Genomic DNA, 16,228 nt, shown 5'->3' on the forward strand with positions numbered 1-16,228 from the left:
TTGGCTGAAAAATCATACGGTTTAATAAAATAATAAATTTTAGGGTTTTTTCATTGCCTTCCAGAGTTGAGGGCATGCACAGGTCAATTTTTCAATGTTTTACCTGCAACAAGGAAGGTTAAAAACTTCCTTTAAAAAAAAAATGAAGGCAGAGATTCTTTTGTCATAACTGGCTTTCAGCAGCTGGGACTTCAAGAAAAACACCAAATATTGCAAGACTTGAGATAACATTACAGTAGTTGGCCATTCCTTCTGATGTAATGGAATCAGGGGTAGCATACATGAGTAAACATGTTGGTAAACAAACCCCCACTCTTTGCTGGGACAATTCCTTCCTTTTTCCTGCTGGCCCACATGCAGTCATGTTACTGAGGAAGCAATACTTCTGGGAAGTGCTGGCAGTGAAGTGAAACACACAATAAGCCTGACTGGTCTTTCACACCACGTTTACAGCAGTATGACTGAAGTCTCCTTGAAGGAATTACATCTGACTGACATGAAAATAAGAGCTGTGCTGTGCAGTTTGTAATTGAGGATGGTGTGCCTCTGGTGCATACATTTCTGGGGCTACTTTGCTGCATGGGAGAATTCACAGATCATTTATTTCAGCATGACAAGCTATAGCTGTAATCTAGGTAGAGGGGATTGGGGCCTTGGTTGGTGTGTTGCTCAGAGGGGGCAAGGCCAAGCAATCCCTTCTCAGCTGGGACTGTTATTGTGATTGTCCTTGTGTGAGCTGTGCAAGGGAGAGAGAAGCTTCCTGTATGATCTCGTCCTACTGCTCAAAGCCAGTCACAATCTTGTCCTGTGAGAAGTGTGCAGGCCATGTGGGCAATTCACAGGTGGGCGGTAGAGCAAGAAATATTGGCCTACTCGTTGGCCTGTTATTAAATAAAAACAACGAGGCGGCCTTGTGGCACCTTAGAGACTAACACATTTATTTAGGCATAAGCTTTTGTGGGCTAGAACCCATTTCATCAGATGCATGAAGTGAAAAATACAGGTGCAGGTGTGAGTAACAGGTGCTATCTACTCATTTTGGGTTCTCTCATACAGTGCAACGTGAAGTGAGTGAGATAACCCTGGACCTCTTTGTATGGAGTACAATCCTTGTTTAACTTTGCTTGTTAACTCCCATTTTAATGCTCTGCCTTTGTATTTTGCTGGCTTTTCTTTCTTTTCACTTTAATTGGCCTTGTCCAATATACATGTGATAGAAGGCTGAGAGGTAAGCACTAGAGAAAAATGTTAATAGATGGTTCTGAAGCTGATTTCCATTGAGCCTTTGCTTAGCAAGGATATAATTGTTCTTTTAAAATTCATGTGATACACTTGGCTGACTGGAAACTATTATAGACTTTCACAGTTACTGTATTAACATTTGCAAGAAAAGTATGGTTCCCATGGGTATACACTTACTGGCCCCCTCCTCTCCCCCCTCTAGTCTCTAATATAACCACCAACTTTCCTAGACAGTCAACTTATGCATAGAACCAAAGTAGTTCAGAGTTTTTTTTTCTGCTCTAGAAATCAACTAGTGTGTAGTTGGTTTTGGGTGATTATCCAAATAGCAGATGATTTCTCTATATATGGGGTGTATGTGTGTGTGTGTGACACTATACCTCTACCCCGATATAACGCGACCTGATATAACCCAAATTCGGCTATAACGCGGTAAAGCAGCGCTCGGGGCGGGGGGAGGGTGGGGCTGCACACTATGGCGGATCAAAGCAAGTTGGATATAATGTAGTTTCACCTATAACGCGGTAAGATTTTTTGGCTCCCGAGGACAGTGTTCTATTAGGGTAGAGGTGTATATAAATTGACTTGAAATGTATGTGTTATCTGAAGTTTAGCACAGAAATAATTCAGAAATTCCAGTGGTGAAACATTTCCCCATTATCTTGTGACTAACAGTCATCCATTTTTCAATGAATTGTTTAGAATTGGAATATAAATTCATTACTTTCATTGTCTATTAAAATAGTACTTCAATCGCTTATTAAGATAAACTGAGAAGCAATGTTTTGAGGTTCACATAGTGATATAGGGCTGGAACTCTATTGTATCTTTTAAAACCATGTTCTGTTACCCTTTGTTGCAATATAAATATTAATAACCCTTTCAGATTGAAATCCTATGGCTAGAGTGGTAATATTTTGACATTTGACATTCAGATGTCATGACATATAACCAATGACAGCACAATGTTGTGGTGGATTGCAACTTTATTACAGCAAAGAATCCTGTGGCACCTTATAGACTAACAGACGTTTTGCAGCATGAGCTTTCGTGGGTGAATACTCACTTCTTCGGATGCAAGTAGTGGAAATTTCCAGGGGCAGGTATATATAAGCAAGCAAGAAGCAAGCTAGAGATAACGAGGTTAGATCAATCAGGGAGGATGAGGCCCTGTTCTAGCAGTTGAGGTGTGAAAACCAAGGGAGGAGAAACTGGTTCTGTAATTGGCAAGCCATTCACAGTCTTTGTTTAATCCTGAGCTGATGGTGTCAAATTTGCAGATGAACTGGAGCTCAGCAGTTTCTCTTTGAAGTCTGGTCCTAAAGTTTTTTTGCTGCAGGATGGCCACCTTAAGATCTGCTATTGTGTGGCCAGGGAGGTTGAAGTGTTCTCCTACAGGTTTTTGTATATTGCCATTCCTAATGTCTGATTTGTGTCCATTTATCCTTTTCCTTAGAGACTGTCCAGTTTGGCCGATGTACATAGCAGAGGGGCATTGCTGGCATATGATGGCGTATATTACATTGGTGGACGTGCAGGTGAATAAACCGGTGATGGTGTGGCTGATCTGGTTAGGTCCTGTGATGGTGTTGCTGGTGTAGATATGTGGGCAGAGTTGGCATCGAGGCATCCACACAGAGAGAGGCCGTCATGGTGGCTATATGGTGATCCAAAAATGGGGCCGGCTGGATGCTGGAGGAGTGGGCCCGTGAAAGGTAGAAGTGTGACAGATATATGCGGTCCAACCGGGAGTGGCATGACCGATGGGTCTCCACCCGGATGACGTCTCAATGTTCACCTTTGTCTGGGTGGTGGTCGTGCCAGACATCCACCAGGGAGTGACAGTCAATGATCTCCCAGAGGACATCTGTGGCAGCTGGGCACTGCTCGGTCCCCAAATGGTCCTGCTCTTCGAGGGTGGCGTTAAAGTCCCTGCCCAGGACCAGACACTTATGAGGATCCAAGGAGCTGAGGAAGGCAGACACCTGCTGATAGAAATGCAGCCGCTCTGGGCCCGATGTCAGGGCATAAACGTTGATGAGGTGACCATGAGCCCCTGCATACAGACCCGGAGATGCAGCAGGTGGCCCGGCACAGTCTCAGCAACTCCCAGCACCTCTGGTTGTAGGTCTGGGGAGAACAGGGTCACCACTCCTGCCGTACGCCCTGTGAGGTGGCTAAAGTAGACCCTGTCCCCCCCATTCCAGCCACCAGCTGTCTTCGGCAGCCAGACCCATATGGGTCTCCTGCAGGAAAACCACAGAGTACCCTCCCTCCCAAAGGAAGGAGAGCACCTGGCTCTTGTAGAGATCCATCCTACAGCCTCGGGTGTTCAATGTTGTGGCGGCAGCCTGCTTCCCAGTCCTCTTACCCTCCCCCATGGGGGCCCTCACGGCCCAGAGGATTTCATGGAAATCCCCCCATCACTGGAGAGCTAGCTGCACCTTGTTATGGGAGCCATGGACATCTGCAAGAAACTCCCGCAGCTCTTCTCACAGAGTATGGGGGGCCAGGGTCACTGGCCCCTGACTATCCTCTGGAGGGGCTTCTCGCACAGCCCCGTGGCCCACTGAGATGGGCAGGCAAGGGGCAGACCCCTGACATGGTGCCCATAGGCTGGTGTCACATGGCCCGCCTCAAACCCTGGCTCAATGGGGGTGGGGTAGGAAAGATAGCAGCCCCTGGTAGGTCGGGACAGGGAAATACAAAGGCTGCTCCCTGGGGGTCATCCTGTGGGAAATGGAAGGAGTCGGCCCCAGGGGTGGCAATGGCATCACGGGAGGTGGAGGGGATAAGGATGGGGTTTGTATCAGGGGCAGGGAAGGGATCAAGAATAGGGGCAGGGCAGGGGTCAGGAGTAGGGGCAGAGAGAGAGAGACAGAGGCAGGATCCTGAGTCCCAGTAGCTCGGCCACTGGGAGGTGGCCCCTCTCAGTTCAGCTCAGGGATCTCGGGGGTGGGAAGGGGACCCTCAGTGATGCCAGGCTCAGACCCTATGGCTGGTGTGGCAGACATGGCATTGGGAGGTGGACAGTCTTCAATGGAGTCCCCGTCCGGGAAGGAGTTCTGTTGCCCCACACCTAAGAAGGATATCCCATGGGAATTGGGTCCCGGCCACGTGGCTCCAGCCATTGCCTCAGTAAGCTCGGCGGCCGTTAGCGGGGTGCCACTTGCGGCGGGGCAGATGGAAGAGCCCAGGGGACCCTTGGAGGCAGGAGCAGAAGCAGCGGTTAGGGGGAGGGAGCATAGGGAAAGGGGGGCTGTAGTGAGGTTGCTTAGATCGAGGCCTGCTGGTAGAAGGTCGTCCTCCCCCTGGATGACCGGGGTCAGACTCAGGGCCTTGATCTCCTTGTAGATGGAAGGGAGATTGCCTTCCCCGACCCTGGGGTTCTCCCCGCCAGCGTCCGAAGCGACACCCACCTTGGGGCTTGCAGGGGCCCCGTAGGAAGGGACTCCAGAGGAGGAGTGGTGGTACCCTCCAATACTGCCATGTCTTCCCCAGCCGGCACTGGTAGATGGAACACACCCATGGGCAAAGTGGAAGGCTCGGCATTGGTGCCCCCCTTCCTGGTCTTCTGGGGGGCCTCCGCATTGGACAGAAGGAGCGGAGTTCGAGCCTTCCACTTGCCCTGCTTCCCCTGCACTAGGGTCCAGCCCTCCATGGCATCATCTGGGGGCTGGCTAACAGGGGTCGAGTCAGGGGGCAGGGACGATGGCACAGGGACTCGGGGAGGTAGTGGTAGGGTGGCACAAGGAATGGAAGATTGCCCCTGGGGTGGGCCCTCTCCCATGCCTGGCGGTATCCCCGCCACGTCCTCCTCCATAGGCCCCGCCAGACTGCAAGCAGCGGAGGCAGGGCTCTCTCGCTTGTCTGGGTGGACTGGGGGAGGTACCTCTTGGGCCCGAGTGGGAGCAGTGGTGGGCTGAGAAGGAGGAGGGGTGGCTCCGGATGCCAGGCAGTCAGGGGTGCCGGTGATGACAGGGCTGGCACCCTGCTGGGGCTCAGGGGTCCCTCTGGACGTGTCCCATCACCCAGCAGAGATAGCACCGGGCCTCCCCCATAGAATAATGCACCTGATAGTGGGCCCCCTGGCAGGGGACCAGGAAGGACCCCTTGAGGGCCTCTCCATCACGTGCCACTGGCAACAGTTGAAGCTGCACCTGCCGGCGGAACAAAAGGACATGACAGAGGGTGGGGTCTTTGCAGCCAAGGGGGAGAGGGCTGATGACAGAGATTGGTTTCCCCAGGGTAGAAAGGGCAGACAGCAGAGTGGCATTGGGCAGGAAGGGAGGGATGGAGGTCAGGACTAACCAGATGCCCAGGTCTTCGAACGGCTCCAGGGGCATGAACACGGACCCCACCGCCAGGCCTGTCTCCACCACTGGAAAAAAAGATGACCTTTCCATACATTTTGGAGGCTGCCACGATGGCCGTGGGCCTCACCACCCTCACCAATGCTCACATGTAGGTCTCCATGTGGGGCGAGGCGGGCACCAGGAGGCAACAGACACCGTGCTTCCTGGTCAAGGTGGGGAAGGGGCCCTGGCCACTATAGATGGTAGCAGAGGCGGTGGTTGGGAGAGATGACATAGCGGCAGGTGGGGGGCGGGGTTCGCTGCCAACTGGGCGTGTGCCCTGGGGGCCAGGGGAGGGGCACCTGCAGAGCTGGTGGAGGGAACAGTGGGGAGGGATGCTGCGGCTGGTGGCGGGGCTGCGGCGGTGGGGGCAGCCCCTGCCATGGAGGGCCCGGTCTTTTTGGCAGGGCCCTTACCCTTCTTTTTGCCCTGGCCTTTCTCGCCAGCTGGGGGAGTTCCCCCAGAATCGGAGGGGGTGAGGGACATGGCAGCAGTGGAGGTCACCCCATTGTTTGCCGCTGCCGGTGCCCCAGCGGGGGCAGTAGCAGGTGGTTCAGCAGCGGCGGTTGAGGTGGAGGCCTGAGGGGTTGATGGGGGCACAGGCGGAGGGGGGGCAGCGGGGTCTGTCTGAGGAGTCTCGCCTGCCATGTCCCCCGCCATAATGAGAGCAGGGGGAGGACAAACACTGCAGGGGGGGTAGGGAAAGGGGGCAACAGCTCCTCTCCGCTAGGCTGCAGGCAGGGGAGGAGGGTGCCAGAAGGGGAGGACTGAATACGTGGTAGCTATCAAAGACTTGGGGGGGTGGCACTAGGGGATCGGGGGATATAACAGCGGGGGAGTGTGTGTGCAGTGAACCAGGGTCAAATTCAAACAGGGGAGGGACACAAGCGCATGGGAGGGGGCATGGGCGCACTAGAGGAGGAGCTAATCAGGGCAGGAGGCACCACGGGGGGAGGGAAACAACCAGGTTGGAGGCAGGACAGGGAGACCAAGGGGCTAGCTTCAGAGGCTGGGGCAGGGCAAACAAAGCTGCAGAGGGAAATGGGCGGGGCAGCAAACTGAAGACAGGAGGGAGGCTGGGGCAAAGTGGAGGGGCAAAAAGCTGCAAGGGGCAAATGGATCAAGTAATAAGGGGCAAAGATTGGGGATTGCTGCATGGGGGAGGGGATCAGTGCACCCATGGGCACTTGCAAAAAGTCAGTTTTGGCCTGGCTGCTGCTTCAGGCCCAAAGGTGGAAGTAGGGTGTGTTAAGCCAGGTGAGAAGCTGAGTCCCAAAGGCAGGTGGTGAGTAGCCAGTGGGGGTAGCAATGACAGTGGTTGTGGTGGGGGAGACACAGATGGACCAGGGGGCAGGCTCCACGCTACACCCCCTGTGTCCCCACAAACACAGTCTAGACCCCCACCACAAGAGCATAGTTCAAAAGTTACTCAGTCCTTGAAGGCCCCCTCCATGGTTGTCTGTAGTGCATCTACTGGTAGATGGTTCTCTTCTTCTCCTCAGGGCTCCAGCAGCTTCCCAGCAGCAAACAAAGTAGCAGCTCCAGGTGGCAGTCTGGTGGCCAGCAGGAAGGACCCTCTCAGGTGATGGTGTCCACAGCAGCAACATCTTTGGCTGGGGTCCCTCCCCTCCTCTGGGAGAGAGCCAGCAACCCCCCTCCCCCAAGGCTGGAGCAGCAGCCACCAAGGGTTGGGAGGGCTAGCAGCCAGCCAGCAACTGAGTAGCAGAGAATGGGGGAGCAACTGGAGAAGCAGCAACAGCTCAGGGCCTAGCAACAGTACCAGCAATAGCCCTCTTCCTCCAGCCTCTAGGCCAGAGGGCAGACAGGAGAGTGATCGAGGGGAGAGATCTATTAGTCCCCCATGAAGGAGATCCCTTGTCCCTGGGTAAGGGAACAGGGGCAGTTCCAGAACAAGCAGGAACTTGCTGGAACCAAGTAAGGCAAGCAGGCTAATTAGGACACCTGGAGCCAATTAAGAAGAAACTGCCAGAATCAATTAGGACAGGCTGGCTAATCAGGGCAGCTAATCAGTGGTTGGAGCATTGGCCTGCTAAAGCCAAGGTTGTGAGTTCAATCCTTGAGGGGGTCATTTAGGGATCTGGGGCAAAAATCTGTCTGGGGATTGGTCCTTCTTTGAGCAGGGGGTTGGACCAGATGATGTCCTGAGGTCCCTTCCAACCTTGATATTCTATTCTATGAACTTTAATTGGACTAAAAAAAAAGTTGTTGCAAATAAATAATAGAAAATCAATCCTTTTGAGATTATTTGGGTTTATACAGATACTGGAATCAATTTTTGCCCTCTGTTGCAACTCCCATTCAATATCCTGGCATGTACACCTCTCCAAAGGCATAACTTTGCCCATTACTATATGCAGAAAACAAATCTTATTTCACAGAAATGCTGAATGTAATTTCAAGATATGTAGAGTATTAAATGTTAGAACAGTGGGAAAATAAAAGAATTGTAAAAAAAAATGCAAAATGGGTAATTGTTTGCTTTGAAAAAAGTCAGACAAGTACACAAATAAATGCTCATTAAATTCCACTTTGCTTAGTCCCCACTTGTCATGAGGATATGCCATTATTGTTGGATTAGGAGCCTTTAGCAAATGCAGATATAATTATTTTGCTCTTTTGCCTCCTGATTTTTTTTTTCTGATTGTAATGCCAGAATTTTAGTTGGAAAATAGGATAATGCTAGTAAAATTTAACTGGATGTTTTCCACTCCTGAAGAATTGTTCCCTCCCAATTAGATGTCTCACACAGGTTATTTGCAATGTACAAAATGATTCACATTACAATGTACTACTTTTAATTCCCAGTTTCCCAAGACTACCATGGGAAACTCTCCAACATCAAGTACATAAATAAGCTTATCTAGCTTGACTGAGTCCTTCATGCCTATCTAGGGAAAAAAATCATGAAATTGATATCCATAAATAAATTCAAAACAGCCATTATCTCCAGGTATGGAATCACTCTTACATAAACAACCATGCTTGCGCTAACTTCCTCAAACTCTTATGCTTTTCACTACATCAGTCTTGTTCTGTACGTGTTTTCATGGACACAGGCAAAGTCAGCAGGAGACATAAGACAGCTGTGCATTCTACAGATTTTAAGACTGAAGATGGCATAAATTTCAAAAGGCACTGATAGTTACATACATTGATAAGCATACTGTTGTGTTATCTCAAAAGATATGGGGTCAGATTCACTCCGAGAGGTGCAGTGCAAGGCAGAGAATATATACAAGAAGTCTTTACCTTTCTGTAGTAAACAGTGCAAAGGGGAGAATATGCTTCTGCGTTGAACTTGATAAGCTGTAGGAAGACCACTACTACTGAAATACAAGTGTATCTAGTGAACAAATTAAGGCTCATACTCACTATCTGGGCATTGTAAGTGCAAAGCAGCAGAACACAGGCACAAGTTGTCCGTGTTGGAAAATGTGCTAGGGGAAATAGGTATTGCCTTCTGTATTAGTTGGAGTTTTCTAAATGTGGATGGCTTCATGCTCATGTACGTTGCATTGCTCTAATCCAAGTCATCTCTGCCAGCATGGGATGAAATCTCCTTGCCTATCAGAGTTGGTAGTTATTTCACTAGGAGGGTGGTGAAGCACTGGAATGGGTTACCTAGGGAGGTGGTGGAATTTCCATCCTTAGAGGTTTTTAAGGCCTGGCTTGACAAAGCCCTGGCTGGGATGATTCAGTTGGTGTTGGTCCTGCTTTGAGCAGGGGATTGGACTAGATGACCTCCTGAGGGCTCTTCCAACCCTAATATTCTATGAAAGCATTACTCACAAATGTTATTGGCCAATTGACCAACTGTAGGTGGGTAAACTAAATTGACCAACTGTAGATGTGTAGCTTCAGCCAAAGGAGATTGCACTGTGGCTGCAAACTCCTCAAAGTGATTTCTCTGCCCAGCAGCATAACTTCCATCATGCTCAGGTCCAGCTTCAGCCATGAGTTGATTTTGTCCAAACATGAGGACATCTGGGTAGTAGTGGTATAGGTATATGTGGTGGAAGATAAGTAGAGCCATCACCCTCCTCCAACAGTTCTGTGAAGGGAGGCTCTAGGGGAGAGATGGCTTGACCCTTACCTTGCTCACTCTTGGAACTGTCTGGGAGAAGGGATGCAAGCTATGCCCCTTCTCCTGGTACATATATATTTTGCTTCTGGGAGTTTAGACCCTGGTTTCTGCTGGCATGTACTTGCAAAGCACTGTGTAGTGGTCAATCTGACACATAATCTGTTTGCTAGATATACTGAGATTTCAGTATTAGTGATTGTTTTACAGTTTATCAAATTCAGTGCAAAAGGCATATAATCCTCTTTGCACTGTTTACTACAGAAGCATAAAACCTTTTTGTATGCAAATCTTCGGTATATACTTTAATTAATAAGTCAAAGATTTGGAATGTGTAGCCTCATGATACTCAAATGAAGAAAATTACTGAGTTGCTATCAAATCCTGGAAAAAAAAAAGGGAAGCTATAATGTCCACTAGTGCCTAGACCTTCTGATCCCAGCATTGTGTAGGGTATGCCTATCTGCCTCTAAAATATTACTATCTTAATGCTCTTGTGAAAGAAGAGGGGGGGATAAACCCCAAACAAAACACAGACAAAAGAACCCTGAAATAGCCTTTCAATGTGAAAAAATCCTACCAGACAACAAATATGACAGTATAATCCTGTGCATATGAGGCAGAATCAACATAGTTGCAAATCTTGGCTCCAGTCCTGCAAACACTTATGCACATGTGTAACTTTATGCATCTGGGACTACTCGTATGTAAAACATGTGCATATTTGCAGGATCATGGCCTCAGTTATGAATTTTTAGCTTTCTAGCAGAATGACATGGTTTTGTCTTGCTGTTTACAGTGCCACTAAGACCTGTCTTTATTTCTGTAGCAGCTGTTAAATTTGCTGAGAGATTCTTTCATTTGACCTCTGCAATATGTTCTGTAGCCTAAATAAAACCGCAACAGAACAACAACAACAAATTCTTCAGCCACTGTAGTGGATGAACTGGGATGGAAACTATAAGGAAGATGCCAAATAGTCTGCTATAGTCAATTGCATTATGACAACAATAGTGGACTTTTATTTAAAAATGCTAGATCAGTAACTGAAAATCTTTTTTAAATTCTATTTTAATTTTTCTGTATTTTTGGTTTCCTTGTAAAGGCCCTTAGTGAGCCATGTAATTAATCATCTTCATAAATTTAAGCGTGTGAGTAGTCCCATTAATTTAATTTCACTGATTTTAGTGGAACTAGCATTGGTCAAGGGTTTTTTTTGTGAAAAGCTTTCCCACCAAAAAATAGGTTCCCTGAATCTGAGGGGTTTTTTTTAACCAAAAATGTCAAATCATTTTTTCCACAGGAAATCAGAAAACTAAAATTTTAGATCAGAATTGATCTTTCATAATGAAACACATTTTTTGTTTCAATTTGAAAAAAACAGGCATGATATTTCAAGTTAAAATGTTGATTTGAAAGAATAATTTCCATTTCAAAATGGTGCAAAACTTCGCACAGAAAACCTGAAACATTTAAACAAGAAACTTTTCACTTGAATTTTTCCTCTATGAAATTTCCAGTTTTTCAGCCAACTGTAAATGGAACAGCTCTTATGCTTAAGGTTATTCACATTCTTAAGCACTTTTCTAGATTCAGCCAAAGAAATATTATCTTTGAACTGTCCCACTCTCATTTTCCATTCTTTCCTCATATTTTTGCTTTTGCTCTGCATCCTTTCTTTAATCTTTATTTCCTTTCATTCCCTTCCTCCTTTCTCGTTCTCTTCACTTTCCCTCCTCCTTTAGGAGCATGACAAAACTAGAGCCATGAAACAGTAAATGTCCCTGGCTATTGCATGCTGTGCACAAAAGGGAAAGCTTTTTGCACGCTTTCTTTCCTCTCCCACTCTTGTTCATATCACTCTTCCCCAGTCTTCTTGCTTTAGCGACTGTCTGGCCCAAAGTGAACTAGGAACGGGGCATTCAGACAGATTTTTTTTTGTATCCTAGTGCGTGCATGTGACTGATGAGTTAAAATAGCAAGAAGAGGGAAAAGATAGATATGCTGTGTTTAAATACTGTGAAATGGAGAATATTAATATAAAAATAGTGGAGGTAGGAGGAATCACACAAATGAAAAATAAAAACAAAAATTAATCAGTCTTTCCTAATACATTTCCCCAGGTCTCAATCATCTCTCAGAAAGAATGGAATCCTCTGAAGGGAACACTAGAGCAGTACCCTCAGTTAAGAGAAGGAATATTTTAAAACAATAATAATTATTTTAAATGCAACTTCCTCTAGAAAATTATGCTTGGAAGGGACCTCAGGAGATCATGTAGTCCAACCCCCTGCTCAAAGCAGGACCAATCCCCAAATGGCCCCCTCAAGGATTGAACTCCCAACTCTAGGTTTAGCAGGCTAATGCTCAAGCCACTGAGCTATCTCCCCCTGCCCACCAAATTGAGGCTGTGTGGTCTAATGGGAAGAGTATTAGGCTAGGAGCCAGGAACATTCAAGTTCTACCTTAGCCCTGTTACTGACTCAAGCTCTGATTCTGCTTCCATTGAAGTCAATGGTAAGACTCCTATTTACTTCAATGGGGATGAATCTATTCCACATTTTCTGGCACCAGATGTCTGTTTCCCCATCTGTAAAATGGAGCTGATGAGAATACATATCTCACAGAGATATTGTGAAGATTAATTGGCTGATGTTTGTAAAGCCCTATAAAAGTGGTAGATATTATTCACAAGCATACAGTGGAAGCCTAATGGGCCATTGCAACTTAGCGACCTCTTAGGAACAGAGGATGCTTAAGTCTCAGGGCTCTTACAGTTTGAAGTTTCTGCTGTGGAATGATGCTCAAATGCTGATATGTTGGGATTATCCAGTTTTAATTATCAGTTTATTGTAACATTGCTACTTACTATAACAGTTCAATCTTCCTGCTTCTTTGGTGTGTGTGTGTTTGATTTATTTTTACAATAAACTGGAGCCTTCTAAAATCTCTATAATCAGGATTTTATATGGCACTAGGAAATTACCTGTGTTACTTGTATTTTGGGAGCTTGACAAGATATATTTAAATATCACGTGATGGCGATGGGCAAACTTCAAGCTGTTCAGGTATTTGGTTTGAGAAAGCAAATACAAATGTTAGGGCTTTTTTGACTAGGTGAAATGCCTGGGTCTAATTTTCAAAACACTCCTTAAAATACACACTGCAGTGTCATTTGCACATGCAAATGGAAAGCCCCTAAAGGAAAAGACACCTGACTAAGAGCTGGTCTACACTACCGCGGTAAATCGATCTAAGTTACACTACTTCAGTTATGTGAATAATGGAACTGAACTCGACGTAGCTAGATCCACTTACCGCGCTCCCGCCGACTTACCTTACTCTTACCAGACCCACTAAATTGACATTGCTGCATCAATCACAGCAGTGCAGATTTATCCAGGAGTGTAGAGATGGCCTAAGAATTGGGGTGCCTGGGTTCTAGTCTCAGACCATGTCTACACTACTGGCTAAATTGGCACTGCTGTGATCGATGCAGCAGTGTCAATTTAGCAGGTCTGGTGAAGGCACGCTAAGTCAATGGCAGAGCACTTTCCAGTCAACTGCTATACTCCATCTCCCTGAGAAAAGTAAAGTAAGTTGGCAGGAGAATGTCTTATAAGAATGGCCATACTGGGTCAGATCAAAGGTCCATCTAGCTCAGTATCCTGTCTACCGATGGTGGCCAATGCCAGGTGCCCCAGAGGGAGTGAACCTAACAGGCAATGATCAAGTGATCTTTCTCCTGCCATCCATCTCCATCCTCTGACGAACAGAGGCTAGGGACACCATTCCTTGCCTATCCTGGCTAATAGCCATTTATGGACTTAACCACCATGAATTTATCCAGTTCCCTTCTAAACACTGTTATAGTCCTAGCCTTCACAACCTCCTCAGGTAAGGAGTTCCACAAGTTGACTGTGTGCTGCGTGAAGAAGAACTTCCTTTTATTTGTTTTAAACCTGCTGCCTATCCTGTCGACACAGCATGGTATAGACACCACGGTAAGTTGATCTAGCTACATTGACTTAAGTTACGTTATTAACTTAAATCGATTTACCACAGTAGTGTAGACCAGCCCTTAGATTTTCCATTGACTTACTATGCCATCTCAGGAAAATCTCTGCATTGTTCTGTGCCTCAGATTCCCACTTTATAAAATGGTGATATTAATGCCAATCTTCTTTTGTAAATTGTTTGGACATTTAAATATTATTACTAGCAAATGGGAGTGACTACAAATAATAATGTGGAATTTTTGGAGGTTCTTTGAAAATTTGCCCTTTAAAGTCTGAAGAATTTACTTTGAGTTCTCATAATATAAAAGTCGGCTTTCTTCTGAGCATCTTGATACTTTATGCCACTGGTTAGGTCAGCAATATCACAAGGAGAATCTTTCAGTGCTTTGGTATTTCTGCTCTTGGTTCCAGGAAATGAAGTGACTTTTGAAAAAATTAAAATAGTGATAAAAAAGTTATCTGAATGTTAGTCAAGCTCAAAATAGGTCCAGTTTGAAATTGATTCACGTTTTGAGTCAACTGGTTAAGTCATCCCTTTTTAGACTGATTGCTTTTGGTCATATGCAGTTTAATTGGATGGTCTTTTCCCCTTCTTTATATGATGGGATATTATCTGTCAATGGGTCTCCTTTCTGACCCATAAGTATGCTCTAGTTCTTAATGCTTTGTTATTCCTCACTTATAGAATAAGCTCCCATCTCATCTGAGACCAGCTGGTAAAATTATTTAAGGTACATGTGGTTGCATTTCATAAGACTGAGTTTTAACAGATGCAATTTAAAATTCATTATTTAGCAGCACTCTCTTAAGTACTGTGTAAATAGTCCGTTTTTGTAAATGCAGGACTGATTGATCTATTGATAAATATGGGTTCTTCAAAGTATCAGTGAGGAACTGTTCTCAATGTATACCATCCAGAAGCTATTAGGTTGAATTTCACTGCCTCCTTAGGGAGCGGTTTGACAAAATAGGTTCTAGCTAGTTGATAAGTTGTAGGGGGGTATCTGTATCTAGAACATTAGCATCAGTGGAATCATCAGGTGGGACTCTTCGAAAGTAACATTGGAATGAGTGTAATAAAATCTGTAGAAATCAGTCATCCATGCAGTGCTGACAGCTTACAGAAATCCCTACCATTTTAAATGTATGTGCTGCAGCCCTCTGAAGTGAAAGATGAGGATTTGCTCTTTTATGGCCTGCAAATAGGAGTGGAATCCTGTACAGTAAGGAAAGAGTTAAGCACTTAGTGTGTGTAGCAGTGCTTGCAGTGAACCCTTACATCCAGTACAATTAATAGCCCTTTGTGTTTCTTTGATCCCGGTCCTTTTGATTTTAACTCCTTTGATACAGATGTCTAGACGAATCCAAGTGCATTTACAATAAACATAATCTGCTTTGAAGGACATATGGCTCAGCTCTAAGAAGTACCAACAGAAACAATTTTATGTAATATAGTCCATCCATAACTTCTAGCTTTAAAAATGCAGAAAGCAGCCAAGACATTGTAAATGCAAGTCTCTAAGGATATTTCTTCACTGAATCTATAAGATACATAAAGCAGGTAAATGTAAAGCTGGTGAAAGTGGATTTATCCTTTTAATCTAGAGATTGTACTCGCATTTGCTCATATGACTTAATACTGCTAGCCCTCAGGGGTTGTGACACTTCTCAGGATCTTCACATGACAGTCATAAGTCTGGCTTGATCTTCAGGAGCACATGGAAACCTAGAAATCATGCTGGCAGCATGTATTATAATTTTGTTTAAAGGAGCCAAATACTGTATATCATATGTACACAGATAGATAATATCTTTTTTTTAAAGGAAAAATATGTGAGAAAATTTGTTGAGAACTCTGTGACAATTAACTGCAGGAAAGTCTGACTTTTGGCTGTAAATTTAAGGACTGAATTGCACTGATTCACCAAACCAGACCCACCCCCTCCAAAAAAAAAAAAGAGCTGTAAAAGGAGGTTTGTGAAAAGGCAAGGCAGTTAAACAGCTGATACTGAGAGATCACTTCCCAATGCAGGGCATGCAGTATTGATGCCCTCATCATTTTCCATCAGATTTTCTTTTTTCTGAAGATTTAATGCTTCTTGCAATGGTGCTATGATGCACATGTGCAGGATGGGTCCACAGACACTGGGAATGACTAGTGTGTGTATTTCAGGTTGGAAGATTTGTTTGGGGTGGTCTACTGGTTTTTGAACTCTTGGATTTGGTATTCATACCATTTACCAGTCAGGGAGCAGCACACAAGAGACTTATTTATTTAATAGATCCCTCTAGGACTAGTCTCTATGCAGACTGCTGAAGTCATGCAACACTCTCGTGCGCATAGTCAGTACATTTCATGTTGATAGGCACCTAGTCTGGGTCTTCTTTCATAAATAAAGTTGACCCATCTATGTTGCTCAGGGGTGTGAAAAGTCACACCCATGAGTGACATGGTTAAGCCAACCTAACCCCAGATGTAGACAGTGCTAGGTCGATGGAAGAATTCTTCT

This window comes from Mauremys reevesii, linkage group 1 (assembly GCF_016161935.1).
Source record: "Mauremys reevesii isolate NIE-2019 linkage group 1, ASM1616193v1, whole genome shotgun sequence".
In the NCBI taxonomy this organism is placed as follows: domain Eukaryota; kingdom Metazoa; phylum Chordata; order Testudines; family Geoemydidae; genus Mauremys; species Mauremys reevesii.